The 15703-nt window shown below is 36.0% G+C and overlaps 1 protein-coding gene across 4 annotated transcripts in view; it reads right to left on the minus strand.

Moving 5' to 3' along the window:
* Window positions 1–15703, minus strand: part of LOC106671917 (ADAMTS-like protein 1) — a 221417-nt gene that overhangs the window by 164115 nt on the left and 41599 nt on the right. For 2 of the 4 annotated variants that reach the window (XM_024226687.1, XM_024226686.1), the window contains exon 1: window positions 7868–7916. The exons of the other annotated variants lie outside the window; for them this stretch is intronic. The gene's annotated coding sequence lies outside the window, so the exon portion shown is untranslated. Of the gene's footprint in view, window positions 1–7867; window positions 7917–15703 lie in introns of those variants that run through there. 4 annotated transcript variants of the gene reach the window in all.

Here is a 15703-nt window from a genome sequence, read left to right on the forward strand (position 1 = left end):
GTAAGAAGAGGTCAACGAGTCGGGTGTTGGGCCCGGAGATCATTTTCATTCTTACTTTTCAGGAGAAAAACAAAACATTTCGGACTTTTCTTGTTAGATTTCTTATCTCATTTCCCGTAATGCTGCGGTTTCATAGAGCCTGATGACGGATGATTCTATCGTTTCATTGAGTCCCCTGACGGCTTCGAGCTGGCTGTATCCTTCTTTTAATAATGTCATGAACTTGACACTTCACTCACTCAAATGCCTGGAGCCATTGAAAAAGGTTTAAGAATAAGAATAATATCAAATAAAATCAACGAAGGTGACGTGATGCTACTTTTTGTGAAAATGGGATTAATCAGTACAAAAGTAAACAAAGCGATTATTTGGAGGTCGTGAGATGCGGTCTGGTGTGCCGTAGGTTTTAGAAAAACTGCTACTTAGAAACACTAGACTGGCACTCTCAACACGACAGACAAGAATGACACATCTACACGGAAAGCAAACACTTTGAGCCCTGAAGATGATCTCAATAAAGATTGAAACGTTGGCACGACAAAGAAAATGTTTTTCTGAAACTTATGTCAGACTAGACAGCATCTCAAGACCTCCGAATAATCATCCAGTAACAGTCACTAAACACCACGCACAGTAAACAAATCATTATTTACTGTTTGACTACGATAGCTCCTAATTACGTTTAACTAGTATAGAAAGACAATGGATTTAATTTTAAACTGAATAAATTGAGGGGATATTAAAGGTCCAGCTTACACATAAAAGTAGATAAATTTGTAAAATCTGTGACTGCAGTGGCCGTGTGGCGTCTGGCTCTCATTTGAGAAGCTAGCGGTTGTTGGTTCTAATTCGGGCATAGCACATACAATTTTATTTGATAATAATATGTAAAACGTCGTGCAAAGTGGATCTAACGAGATCACCTACTCAAAAACTAGCTTAAACTATTCAGACACGAACAATTTAACTTGTTCACCGCGGATGACACTGCGTTGACATCATAGTTAGTTTTGTCTCCATACAAAAGACGCCATTGTGGAGTCAGGAGTCAGTCGTTTCACTAAACTAATAGTCTAATAGATTCCGTGTTGGTATCGTAAGAGTCGTTTGGCCAGGGAAATGGAATGACGCTTGGCGTCATTAATCAGTCGTTTCATCAGGCGGATGATTGCGTATTGGCGTACCTGTTTCAAATGTGTCAGAAAATATCTTCTAGGTAAAGAAATCTGTTATTGTTTTCCCCTTTCTCTCTCCCAAACTAGTCAAGACAATGACTCTAGGCTGCAACAAAAAGACTCCGCTCCATCTTCTTTTTGTTGTGAGGACTGGGCCGCTTCTGAGGAAGATAAAGGCTTTCTATTTGCTTCCTACTTATTCCACGCCTGATCCAGGCCTAACCGACAGTACGCAACAGGACCTCGATCACTTTCTCCTCCTACTGAACCCTTAACTCCATCGTAGGTCAAATTCGTCATCTGTCATCTACCAGAAAAAAAGCAACCTTTCTTTACCCCATTTAAACATAATTACTACAATTAATCTGTACGGAATTTTACTGTGGGGTTCAACCAAGAGTTTCAACCTCCAAAGAATCTAGTCACACCAGTCTAAAATCCTCCGGCCTATCGCCCAAGCTTCGTATTAAACCTTACCAACCTAAATCCGTAATTTATGGAATTGAACTGTGGGGATCAACCAAGTGTTCCAACCTCCAAAGAATCCATCCTCACTCTCTCTCTAGTTCAAAATCCTCAGAATTATCGTCTAAGTTCTTTACTTCGAATCCAGCTTTCCCATCCTAAAAGCGTCATTTATGGAATTGAACTGTGGGGTTCAACCAAGGGTTCCAGCCCCCAAAGAATCCAGTCTCTCTCTCTAGTCCAAAATCCTCAGAACTATTGCCTAAATTCCTTACTTCGCAACCAGCCTTACCATCCTAAAAGCCTCATCAACGGAATTGAACTGTTGGGGTTAAACCAAGGGTTCCAACCCCCAAAAAATCCAGTCACTCCAGTAAAATCCTTCGAACTACCTCCATCGTATCCACATAGACCTCCCAATCCCATTTGTTCTAGCAACTGCAAGACGTCGATAAATAAACCTACATCAAACCCTGGACCCTCATCCTAGCCCTATAACCTGAAGGATATTGATACAAGTTTTAATACATAGAACATACTGGAGTATCCTTTGGGTACTGCCAATGGGTTAGTTTCTCCAATAAATATATTTACTCTATTTCCACGTTTTCTAAGATTGTCGAGAAACATTTACTGATTAAACATTATTTCATAAAACGAAAACTCTGCAGAATGTTCAAAATGTAGATCAATACTCATAGAAATATTGATATTTCAAAAATAATAAATGAGTCTTTAATCAAGCTGAAAAATTAATCTGGTTACGATTTATAAAGATTGAATGTTAATAGTAGTAAGATAATCTGGTAAAGAAGACGTCTCGGTGTATCAACAAATGTAAACAAGATTCCCGGGGAAATACGAGGCTGATTTGTGAGCTGACATCTCTGGGTTTCGTTTACTTTTAACATCCTGCCATCATATCTTTCTTTACAGAGAGGTTCAATCATAAGATCAAACTAGGTCCCGAGTAACTCTCATATTATATTTACAAACAAGGACTTACATGCGGTGAATCAGAATATTTTTCCATTTTATAATGGAGATTCCTCTTACTGGTAAAATGTTATCTAAAAGCTTAAAAAATACACAGAGCACAATTCTATTGATGTCAGTTTTAACATAAGAGAAACATAAACCGTTGGATTTATTTATTCAAAATCGAGTCGATAGACGAAATGAAACGCGTAACACAAATGAATATTCTGTGGTTGTTGTTGTCTCCGGAAGGATAACGATTATATTTTTTGTTTCGTTTTTACAATTCTATGTTTTATTTTTTCTTTGTCAAGCTTGTCGTCTAAACTATCAATTTTAGGAAAACAATTCTATGGACTCGCTTGACAAATAATCGCTGAAGAACAAAATTTGATCCCTGAAATATACGAAAATATGAAAACGCTGTAAAAACCGGTCTTTTTTAAATATTTTCATCTCGTTGTAAAGCTTAAGTGCGGGAGGAAGTTTTGAGTAATCCGTTGAGCGTTTTGAGCCATTTTTTTTTTGTTCTGCCTTCCTATTATCTAACTTTTATTTCGGGTTTCGGCCGGAGGTAAAGGTCTCGCCGGAGGGGTGTAATTATAAGTTCTCATCTAGAAATTTTATGCGCTCGCAAAATTAGACCATACAATTGAGTTACAAAGAATTTGAACTGAAAAAATAAACTATTTCAAGAGGAGAATTGTGTTTTAGAAGTACAAATCATCTTATAAATCGTATATGGACACGGTCATTCCGGCCCATAAAGAATGTAGTTTTTAAGTTAGTGACGTGTGTTTCAACCGGCAAATGACGCCGCGCTAACGTCATGAGTCAGTCGTTAGTCACATTTTTCATCAGTCTAGTGGCGTCATGAGGCAGGTTTCTCAACAGGCCAATGACGCTGTGTTAACGGCAAGTTCTCAGCTGTTTCAAATGTCCCAGGATTACAAACTTTGCCAGTAGATTCTACATTCAAATTCGAACCAAAAAGTCCTGATTAACGTTGGTCCGAATCCCAACAGTTTCGGAGTTAATCCACTTTTTTATTTTTTAAGATTTCACGACCTTGCTTCAAATAAACAATGGTAACTCCAAAACTAAAAGGTTTTGGACAAATCCGTTTATACCATTGAAAACTACGTCAATAAGATGTGATCAATATTAAATTTATAAACGTTCGTGAGATAAGCGTTTTAGTAGCGAGAACTTTGAACAATATTTTTTTTTTCAAAGTTGACAAACTTACTACGGTGATTCTAAACTACTATTTCCAAACCTAGAGACCAGCAAATTTCAGAAAACGTACTCCATTTAATATGTTTTAAGATTCCAAACGTTTTTAGTTATCTATGTGTTATCACGCTAACACTATGGCTACTTGTTCTAATGAAGAATACGTTGATATACATCTTAGTTTTGCGGGTTTAATGCGACGGCAGCGCGTCGAAAATACATTGCGGAGGGTGGAGAGCATTTCGAATCAAAATTCAAAAAGTTTAATAAATTCATTCACAATTTCCTTAAGTTATTTATTTTTTATTGTTATTAATCTTTTCACCTTGCCAATCCTTCAACCACGGTTTTTTCCTTTCCTTCATCAATTTCTTCATATTTGTACAAAGTAATTGAAAAAGCAATTGCACCACTAAAAAGGATATTAAATCCAGTGCGTTACCTGAATTTGCTGGTCTCTAGGTTTGAAAATAGTCGTTTAAAATCACCATAGCAAGTTTGTCAACTTTGAAAAAAAGAATTATTTTTCAAATTTCTGGCTACTAAAACGCTTATTTCACGACGTTTACAAGTTTAGTGTTGATCACATCTTATTAAAAGTTTAACGTAGGTATCAACGGATTTGTCCAAAACCTTTTTTTTTGATTTTGGAGTTATCATTGTTTATTTGAAGCAAGATCGTGAAATCTTAAAAAATCAGAAAAAGTGAAATAACTCCGAAACTGTTTAGATTCGGACCATAGTTAATTAGGACTTTTTGATTCGAGTTTGAATGTACAACCTACCGGCCAGGTTTTCAACACGAGTAGCCGAACACCCTGTACATGTAAGTAAAAAATATAGATAACTTCGACAAAAATAACAACTTCGACCTATGTTCGAGGGGCTTAGTGGTGTAGTCGATTTCGCCTGGGTTGCAGAATATTACTTTATTATATTTTAAATATGTTTATACTTTATTAAACACGTTAATATTTTAAAGACGTCAAACACCTATTAAATAATTGAGCGTTTTTAGGTCAAACGAATGCGATTAAATACAGTAATCATTAATTTATATTATCCTCTTTCATGCTGCATTTATTTGTCCTACTGGCACACTGAAACAAATCCCTTGCAATTAAGTCTAATGACGCTTGTTTGTACCGTGTTTCACGAAGTACAAAGCAAATATTTAACAATGGCATTTATATTATTATATTTTGCAACAAAGTCCTGCAAAGAAATGATTCTTATAAGGGTTTTTTTTTGTATACGGATCAAGGTTATTAGACTTTGTCATGTACACAATAGTTTGCATGAGTTGGCATCTCACGCCATTTCCACAGTGAATTCGCCGTCTCGACCCGCCGATTTTCGTTTGGTTTTGACACAGGTTCAAGGGAATGGGAGTTACTTTTTGAAGTAATTTACTCTTTCAGCTTCAAGGGTAGGTAATCTCCCTTGTGCATTTGATCTCCTGAGGATCGTTGATTCACCCCTCTTCAAACGGTTAGTAACGATTAGCACTGGTTTCCGTAGCCCTGATTTGACCAGTTCAGTAATGGCAGAATTACTTACTTTTTCCGGAGAGAGAAATAAAAAAAAACCAGTTTGAATTTCTTTTATAAATCAATCAAATTTCCTTCAAACGTAAAATTTATACATCATCGCTAGCACGAGGTACGACTTTTTCGTCAAAAATTGTAATAGCACTATCAATAAAATTAATTGATTAAAAACATTTAATGTTTCATTATCTCTATTTGTTTAATTAAAATAATATTTTATGGTTTAACAAATCAATTTTTTTTTAGGTTTTTTAAGATTGAATTATGGCAGTCATTTCGAGAAAGCGGAATAAGAAAAACGACATGTCCAGGTGATGTTCTTATTATTCTGTCCTTTGAAGAATCGCAGGTAACCATTGATGATGACGAAATATGACAGACTAACCCAGAGAGGATTAAGCAGACTAAAATGAACGGTATCCATCAAATTACAGGTTTATCACCTCGCAGACCACTGGAGGAAATCTCAAATGTTAATTAATAATTGTAAATTAAACGCTCTGTGACAGTGTGAAAGATGGGCAATATCTGATGATTAATGAGGATTACATGCTAAAATTATTATGCTTCTTGGAGAACCGCAGGGACACAATGATGTGGTGAATTGCCGAATGTGACAGACCAACCCAGCGACCTTAAGCAGACCTAAATGATCTAACCGGCTCAAAAATAAATATGGATATTGCCAATTTTGTATTTTTATTACAAACTGCTTTAAAGTTTATTAGGAATTATTTTGTTTTTCACTAAAGGAAATTTTAATCCCAGGATTTTGAAAAATAACAAAATAAAAGGTTTTAATTCCATAATTTTGTGTATTGTACACAATAATTTTTTTAAAACAATTAATACTGTGTGTAATGTCTCTGTTAGCTAAAACAACTGTGCACCTGTTAGGCATACTGTCAATAAGGTTTTCACTAATTTCGTAAGGAATTTCACTCCATAGATGTTGCAACGCTGCAGACAGTTGTAGAAGGTCAACTGGCTGCGGATGGTGATCGAAAAGCTTTCTCTGCTACGCATCCCACATGTGCTCAATGGGATTGAGGTCTGGAGACAAAGGAGGAAAGAGCAGATGGAAAATTACCAGGTTTTCTAAACAGTGATGAACCTCTGCCACCATGAGGTCTGTCAATGTCATCCAGGAATCGAAAATCCTGCCAATGAGATCCCTGGTTTAAGGGATGTATTCCTCGATATTTTCTTGGACGTAACGGACTGCGGTGAGGTTGCCTTCAATAATATTCCAGTTCGTCCTCCAGTGTAAATCCTCAGTTCAGGCCATTACACAACCCTTTCCAAACTGCACTGAAGGGAACACGAACTAGGGCATTCTACTCATCCACTGTTCTCGGTAGACTCTTCGGCGCTTGGTATCACTATACGGACAGGAACGCGAATCATCAGTTAACATGACAACATTCCAATTGGTTTCTCTTCTAGCGCCCGCGTCACAGTATTCTCCTGAGGTGCTGGCGGCGGGCTATTTCTGAGGTCGTCTCAAAGGGCATACGATGTAAAGCCAATAAGTAATTGTTTGTGTTTGTGCCTTGCCAAAAGAACTTTTTCTTCATTTAGTATCTGGAGGGAACTATGGAAAGGAGTCTGTCTTGCAGCAACGGCAATATTTCTGCCCTCCCTTAGCATCGTAATGTACTGAGATGCATTACCAGGCCTACTATTGCGCTTCCAGGGTCTCGGAATTGGGCAAAAGCCCAGGAGACCACGCTCTCAGAAACGCCAACTGCCTCTGCGACATCCACTTGCCTGTCACCTCGATGACCCATCCTCACAATAATATTACAAACTTCTCGTTCATGGTGATGTGTTTCCATTGTTAACAACTGGATTAAAATGGAGAAAAGACGAGAAAAGGTGTTTGATTACAAAATGAGTAATCTTCATCTTTACTATTCTTAAGTAAATCCGTTCTTAAAAATGAAGATTAACATTTTTTTGGTTTGTATTTTCTATTTTGTTTATCCAACTAACAAAATAGAATGTCGGGTAATTTAATTAAAATTAATAGAATAAGAATAAATTACAAATATCCCTAGTCATCTTTGGGCAGTTTATAACAATCAAATTACAGGTTATCTTAGATATTAAATAATAATTATCAATATCATGCTCTGTGACAATGTGAAAGATCGGCGATATCCGATAACTGATGAGGACCCATGCTAAAGAGTCATAACTTGTCCTATGAAAACGCACATAATATATTCTGATTAGAAACTTTGAAATAAAAGGAAACGTAAAGAAAAATTCCTTATTTATGAACGTTTGCTATTCATAAATTTATATAGAATATACAAAATATTCCGAAAAACGGTTCGAGAGTAATGATTTTGATTTATACTTCCCAAACAGTCTGCTGAGTTTTTTCTCGGATTATGCCATTACTCGTGGTTTAAATGGTCGTTTGAGTAAAATAGAGAAAGGTTTAAGTGTAATTACCTTCATTCCGAAGACGGTTTAGTTTTACATCCGCCTCCGGTTGTTAAGTTTCGCATGATGAACCTCCTCCCAACCTGTGCTTTAACTGCATTGAAATATTTTAAGAAAAGTCCCACTTTTAAAAGGTGTACAAATAAAGTGATAAATAAACACCGAATGCGCAACGATTAATAAATTAATCCTTCCTTTTGTCTTCGTGTAACCTCCCTATCTTGACAACAAATAGGCAAATAAAAAAAGTCGATAAGAACAGCTAAGGAATTCAGTATAGCATGCAACGGATTACAAGCTTCGCCCCTCCCACAGCCGCCCCGACAAACAACACACCCCCGGATTCACCCTTAAAACCGGACTGGCATTTCTCTCTGAAATTGTCTCCAACCGCAAAGGAGAATGGAGAAGGGAAAGGATAGAAAGAGTGACAGTTAGGGGGAGCCTCTGTCATCAACATAATCCTAGTGAGATTTCATCTCAGTACGTGAATGGACTTCGTTGATTCAGCATTCGAAATATCGCTAGGGAATACTGTAGCGAGAGAACAGTCTCACAAATAAAATATTGAAAAATGTATATTATTCGCATTATTATTGAATCGGATAAGAGGAATTTTAAAAAGTATGATACAAGCTTCTATCGTCATTTGCAAAAATGTTTATCAACAATAACATCAATCATTCTTTACAAATACCTATTGTCTATTATGGTAAAGATAATAAAGGTTTCATATATTGTACATGATTGTTGAATATATGCAATGTGATATTTCTCCGGGAAATTTATGTCTATCCTGATGGCGAATCTGTTACTTGTTCGTTATTCTGTTATTGGAGCTCGTACTCAAAATAGAAATTTTGCAAACAAATCCTTATTGGACATTTTATATATTTTTCTCTAAGATATAAAAGTTTAGTTGAACTAGAGTTAGTGCCTAGGTGTACTTTTTGGTGAAGACATGGTGATTTACCCAGTTGAGACACTCACATAACTTGTAATCAAAATAGTTCATTCTTGCAGACAAGTATTGCATAAAGCCGGGAACACACCCGATGCTACGCCATGCGACGCTACCCATCGCAAATCCAAACTCCGATTTTCCATAAGTTTGCATAACCCCCGTGCACATCTGCCCGATGCTATACCACGCTAACCTTCTCTACGCTCTGCGATCCCGACTGACCAGATTTTCGTCGGGTCGCATTGAGTACAGTCGAAAACAAAGAACCGGACACTCATATTTTTATTCAAACTACGTGTATATTGTCGTTATATTAATTATAACATTCTTATTTTAATTAATCAAATTAAACGAGATCAAAAATTCATGAGTTTTTATGAAAATTATTTAATTATGATGGCTAGGCAGAAAATTGATAAAAACACCGGAATAACTTTATTTAAAACTATTAAATTCACTAGTTTTCGTGGTCCGCTTGACCATTTAATATCTACCAATACCAATACCAATATAATACCAATTTATTTAAAACAATTACATTTAACTAACAATTTATTACATGGTTGTGCTCATAAAATTTAACTAACAATTTATTTCATGGTTTTGCTCAAAATAATGCTTTAAGAACAAAAGAGGCTCTGCGATTGCGATACTGGTATATGACACACGCTGTGGACTATACGTGGCGTGCGATTGACGTCGCATAGATGTGCACACCCTGCCAAAACGTGGCAAGGCGTCGGGTAGCGTCGCATGGCGTAGCATCGGCTAAGTGTGTTCCCCGCTTAAATGCTTTGCATATTTTATGGATTTCTAAGAAATAAATATTTAGTTGGACTAGAGTTAACGTTGAAGTACACTTGTTTTTGAAGGAGTTTACCCATTTACACTCATGGTACAACGTCATAGATTGCTCGATATCGAAATAGTTCGTTGTTTAACGTCTAGTGTCTTGATTGAATATTTTTTAAATATTTTTAGGATTTTCTAAGATAAAACGTTTTAGTTAAACTAGGTGTACTTGTTTTTTATGTAGGCATCTACATGGTGATTTACCCACTTGAGACACTCACATAACTTGTAATCAAAAGAGTTCATGGTCGCAGACAAGTTTTGCATTTTTTTATATTTGCATATTTGCACTTTCTATATTTTTATGTATATATAAAATATAAATATTTAGTGGAACTAGTAACTAAAGTATACTTGCTTTTGATGGAGTTTACACGAGTTGACACAACGTGATTGCTCGATATCGAAATAGTTCATTGTGAAGGACAAGTCCTTATTGAATTTTTTTTTATATTTTTAGGATTTTCTAAGAAAAACGGTTTAGTTGAACTAGGTGTGCTTGTTTTTTATGCAGACATCTACATGGTGATTTACCCACTTGAGACACTCACATAACTTGTAATCAAAATAGTTCATTGCAACAGACAAGTCCTGCACATTTTTATATTTGCATATTTGTACATTCTATATTTTTATGTATTTCTAAAATATCAGTATTTAGTGGAACTAGTAACTAAAGTATACTTGTTTTTGATGGAGTTTACACGAGTTGACACAACGCGATTGCTCAATATCGAAATAGTTCTTTGTGAAAGATAAGTCGTTATTGAATATTTATTTATGTTTCTATGGTTTTTCTAAGATATAGCAACTTTGCTGAATTGGTGTTAATTCTCATGTACATATGTTCAACCATGTTTTTGGTGAAGTCTTCGTACAAGCTGACACCGTTATAGGTCACAATTAAAAAGAGCTTGCAAACAAGTCCTCATTGAATATTTTTAGTGTTTTTATGAATTTTTAAAATATGAAAGATGTAGCAGTTTGTTTGAACTGGTGTTAGAGTAAAAAGTATTCCTGTTTCTTTATGTAGGCATATAAGCATTGATTTACCCAGTAGAGACACTGATATAACTGCTAATCAAAATAGGTAACATCAACAAGTATCAATCTTTAGACAGTATTGTTTGATAATTGCACCGAACATGTATTTTTACTGCTTTTTTCTTGAAGCATGCAAGATAAAATATCGTTAACCCACGGTTTTATGAGGGTTTCAGCGCCATTCGATAATTTATCAAGTAAGACGCTTTTCGTGAGTTTTCATTAACAGTTTTCCCATGAAGGTTTGAAAAGCAGGCAGTACAGTGTGCTTCCTCATGAAAAAATCAGTCTGTTTCTCCCGGAGATCGGGATGTGTACCATTAACTCAAATGACGACACCATTTAACTGTAACCATAGAACTGTTTGAAATTGAAGGACTTTCGCGCAAATCACACATTGAGCTTTACCCTCGTCAGCCTCTACAAATCCCTAATCTAAGTAGGAGTGGTATTTTCTTTTTTAAGAAATTGCGCTTCCACTAGCGCTTTGACCCGCACCTATCGGAGACTTGAAGAATTTGAGCATGCTAGATCGTTCTTAGGTGCGTCATCTGAATGGTGTCCTTCATTTGGCTTGTCGTCACTAAAGTCCTCATCGACAGGTTGTACTTCCGCCTCAGTAACTCCTACTCGGCGCTTTCCTACCTGTGGAGGTGATCTCTGTGCTTTCCCAGAGATCCTGAATTCAGCCACCTATCCATTTTGGAGTAAATAACTGATCAATTAGAATAACACAAATAGGGAGCGCACTCGCAATAGAAGTTTAAGATTGAATCACATTTTTTTATACACAGAATTTGCAAAACCCAGAATGTTCCAGAAGCAGCAGTTCTTGGTAAAAAAGGACCCCAGTGTCAACAATGAATTTACTAGGATCGACCGATCGACCGACCAGTCTGTCCTTCACACTTACTTTACCAATTTTGCTAAGCACACGTCTACATAAAAGACAAATACACCTAGGTTTAATACTAATTCAACTAAACTGTTATATCGTAGACAATCTAAAAATACATCAAAAATATTCAATAAGGACTTGTCTTCTACAATGGCCTATTTAAATGTGTGGTATTCAGTGACCGTTAGATTTGGAGATCGTTAACTTAACCTTTCTAAATTCAGACACGTAAACTTGTTTTCGTTTCACATGACTCATGCTTTGATCTAACTCTCCAGGATAGTGGGATATAAATAAGGGCCTATCTATTTCAAATGATAAGGTTTTCGTAAGTTTGATTTTCTGACTATGAATTCAACGGTGAAAACGATTTTTAATTTGGAGCAAATGTTCGCAAGTTATCCGCCAAAAAAAAGAATTATTTCTGAACATCGTTTTTCTAAATGATTATTCATAGATCGTGAGATGCGGTTTGGTGTGACGTAGGTTTTAGAAAAGCATTTTCTTTATCACGCCAACGTTTCTATCTTTATTGAGATCATCTTCAGAACCTGGGCTTTATAAACATCGTTTAAATTTTACAAATGCATGTAGGATGTGAAAAAAATACTGCCTATTTAAGGCCTATTTTAAATTGATAAATTTACATTTATCAGCATTTAGCAAAAATTTTAATTTCGTGTTCAGTATTTTTATTCAAATAGGAAACAAGGCTTCATCTTCTAGAAAGGTCAGTGTAAAAATAATTGGCCCCGAACACTCGGGGATCTCAGCTCCGGACGAATTATTATCTTCTGAAGAAAATTGGGCATGTCATCGCTCATCGAAATTCAAAACTTCACCCCTTCATAAACTTCTTAAGAAGCTCTTAAGCCGTTCAAAAACTTGAGTTGTTTACATAACCTCCTTTTCAAATTATTCCGAGCGTGTCTTTCAGCCTTTCGCACTCAAAATATTAATACTCGGGTCAATCATTAGGGCGGTGTGTCATTTTACGAAGTCGACCGATTTTTTCACCCCTTCTGACTCAGGAGACAAGTTATGACAAACCGGAACATTTAATTTGGCGATTTGTCACGGCCCGGGACACCGTATTCCTTAATTTTCTGGCTGAAACTTTTTGCCCGGCTTGTTGCAATTAATAATTTCAAGACTCCAAAGTTTACAACTTTTCTAGAAGCTTAGATTAGCCGATGAGTAGATAGGGCTCAAAGGATGCAAAACAGTTTTATTATTCCTAAAATTAAGTTTTTTAGAATTATTTTTACCAATGATGTAAGATAAATATTCTACTACTAATAAGTGAAAAATATTTGCTTACTTATAAAACCTTCTTACCCTAAATAATATCAATATTTACGAATCCAAGCAGGACGGCTTTTGTACTTCGGATTATATTCCAACTACAAACTTAAACTGAATACGCATACTAATGTTAAAATAGCTTGCCTCATATGTGATGATTATGTCTAGTGCCTGAAGTTTTCCTTTCCAAGCAATTTTTTCAAGCCCTTCTTCTCTCTCAAGTTGAGTCCAAGTCTCAAGGCGGACACGGCTACCCGTTCTTTAGCTAATTTGTCAACCAATTTCCTTCTATCCATGTCCCCCGACCGCAAGGTAAACTTCTGTTCTCCTAGGGCCATTAGGCAATTCAGGCACTCCTGGACTAGTTTACAGTTAATAGCACATGTATTTAATGATTTTATAACTGTCTGTCTGAAAATATATAAATCCGTCTGCCTTTTTCTTCGAGCTGGTTTGCATGAACTTCAGCTTGGAATATAGTTGGAAACAGTCCAAGAGGTTTTTCTAGCGTGTAATTCGTCTCAGGCACACTGTTACATCCATTTCCATTTCGCCAATCAAACTCTACATAATGGCCTTGGTATTCTGTTTGTATAAAAGATAAATGTGTAGAGATTAGTGACCGTTAATCGATATTAATTCAGATATCGTGAGATGCGATCTGGTGTGATGTAGATTTCAGAAAAACATTTTCTTTATCGTGCCAATGTTTCGATCTTTTATTGAGGTCATCTTCAGGGCTCAAAGTGTTTGTCTTCTGTGTAATTGTGCCATCCTTGCGTGTCGTGTTGCACTCTCAACAAGTTATTTGGTCAATCGGACCACGAAATCTAATGGACTGAACCTTATTGCATTTTGTCAATGCATTTCGGCCTTTTTTACAGGCCCCTCTTCACGGTGCCAAGAAGCAAACATACCCCTATATTAAAAGGATTTATTGTATGTTTTTGCATAAGTTGCATAATTTATCACCAACCCTAGTTATAAAATGAAACTAAAAAATTAAGATGAAGAAGTAATTGTAATTGAACTTTTCCACCAAGTTTCAAATTTTTGTTTTATGGGTCCGTCATTTCTAATTAAACGGGGGAATTGGACCAAGCGAGAAATAAAATCAACCTTTGGAATCTTATTCAGCTGTGTTAACATTCCGCTTGTTTCATACAGTTTTAATAAAGAGTAAATTGGATTTGATGACACTTTTATGTTACAAAACGAATAAACCGTACGCGCATGAAGAAAGCTTCTGCTTAAAAAAATGGACGGCAAATGTAGTTGTCTTGAAGAAAAAGGACTTTGACTAAGGATGTTACGTGTAAGGATTCTGTTCCCCTCCGGCCGAGGCTGCAGTGGCGAGCGAGGGTTGCGGAAACAGTAGGCATTTAGTGTCGTGACCCTGTTGTGTCGGTGAATCCGTAAAGATTCCCTTGCTGAGAGAAGCCTAGCACGAATCCTTCGCACGTGACTAGACTTGTTTCTACGCAAGTATCAAACTCAAATAGTATTAGCAAGTGGTGATATTACGGCGACCGGCGGCCTTGAATCGACGCTGAGCTGTAAATCCAAATCCCAAGATTACAGGGAGTAAAAACCAAGGGAGTTGCTTTAATTTTTATATGTAATTGTAAAACCACGTTGTAATTGAGCAAAAGTTGAATTTTTTTTTATACAGTACCACATTACACCGAAAACGGCTAGGATGGAAAAAAGAAAACGACGTATAGCTTCAAATCGACAAAAATAATCCAATTCTCTCAGAAATTAACTTATCACAAAGATTAATATTTGAGACTAATTTCCACAACCGATCTAACAAGAAAATTTTTTTTAATACCGAGCTTTCAATGATTATATCACAATCACCGGGGCTTTAGAGATTTTAATTTCTAAGATAAACTAAAGTTTGTAAAGGCCTGATGTTGATATAATCCCCTAAACCTTGCCAATAAAAACATTTCGCTTCTGACAGACCACCCTTTCATGAACACTTTTTACCGAATAGTATGGAAAATAATCCATACTTTTTAAACGGAACAGAATTTAGAGGCAATATGAGTGATAAACATCGTCATAAATCATAAAAAGACAGGGGAAACCAAAGAGGAGACGCTTGGGAAGTATTTTAAAAATACTGATCTTCTCCTTTAATATCGCCTTTAATTACGAAATGTGCTCAAGGGTTGTTTTGTTTTTCGACTTAGGTGCTTTTTACAGATAATATCACCTCAACTGGACGTAAATGTAAATAAAGGTGAAAGTTTTTATTTTTCATTTTGAAAAACCTACATTTTACGTTCCAAATCGTCACTTGAAAAATTTTCACGACTGGACTTCTACACTGGAACGGTTAATAAATATTATCTATTAAATTTATGTGTCAACTATCTTTGAAATTAAATTCACTAATTTCGTGGTCCGCTTGACAAATTAATACATTACAATTAATTAAGGTTTTTAGTTTTTGAAAAATGGCAAAAAGGAGGGAAAACTCATAAGGTGGGGTTGAGATGGGAAGTTGATGTCCGAGTGGATCGAGGCCACGATAACTCAAGTGGTAGAGCAGCGGCGTATCTAGCCGAAGATCGTGGGTTCGAATCCCGCTCGTGCCATTAACATTTTTTCATCTCAACTAAAAACCTTAATTAATTGTAATATCTTTGAAATATCTGTCTATTTCATTATAAAAGTACTTTTTCATACCTTCTCGTCACATGAAAAAGTTATAAATTGTGCATTTTTTAAAATAAACAAAATGGCTTTGTTTAAATAAACAAAATAGCTT

Source organism: Cimex lectularius, unplaced genomic scaffold, assembly GCF_000648675.2.
Source record: "Cimex lectularius strain Harlan isolate CLEC.00 unplaced genomic scaffold, Clec_2.1 scaffold4, whole genome shotgun sequence".
NCBI lineage: Eukaryota > Metazoa > Arthropoda > Insecta > Hemiptera > Cimicidae > Cimex > Cimex lectularius.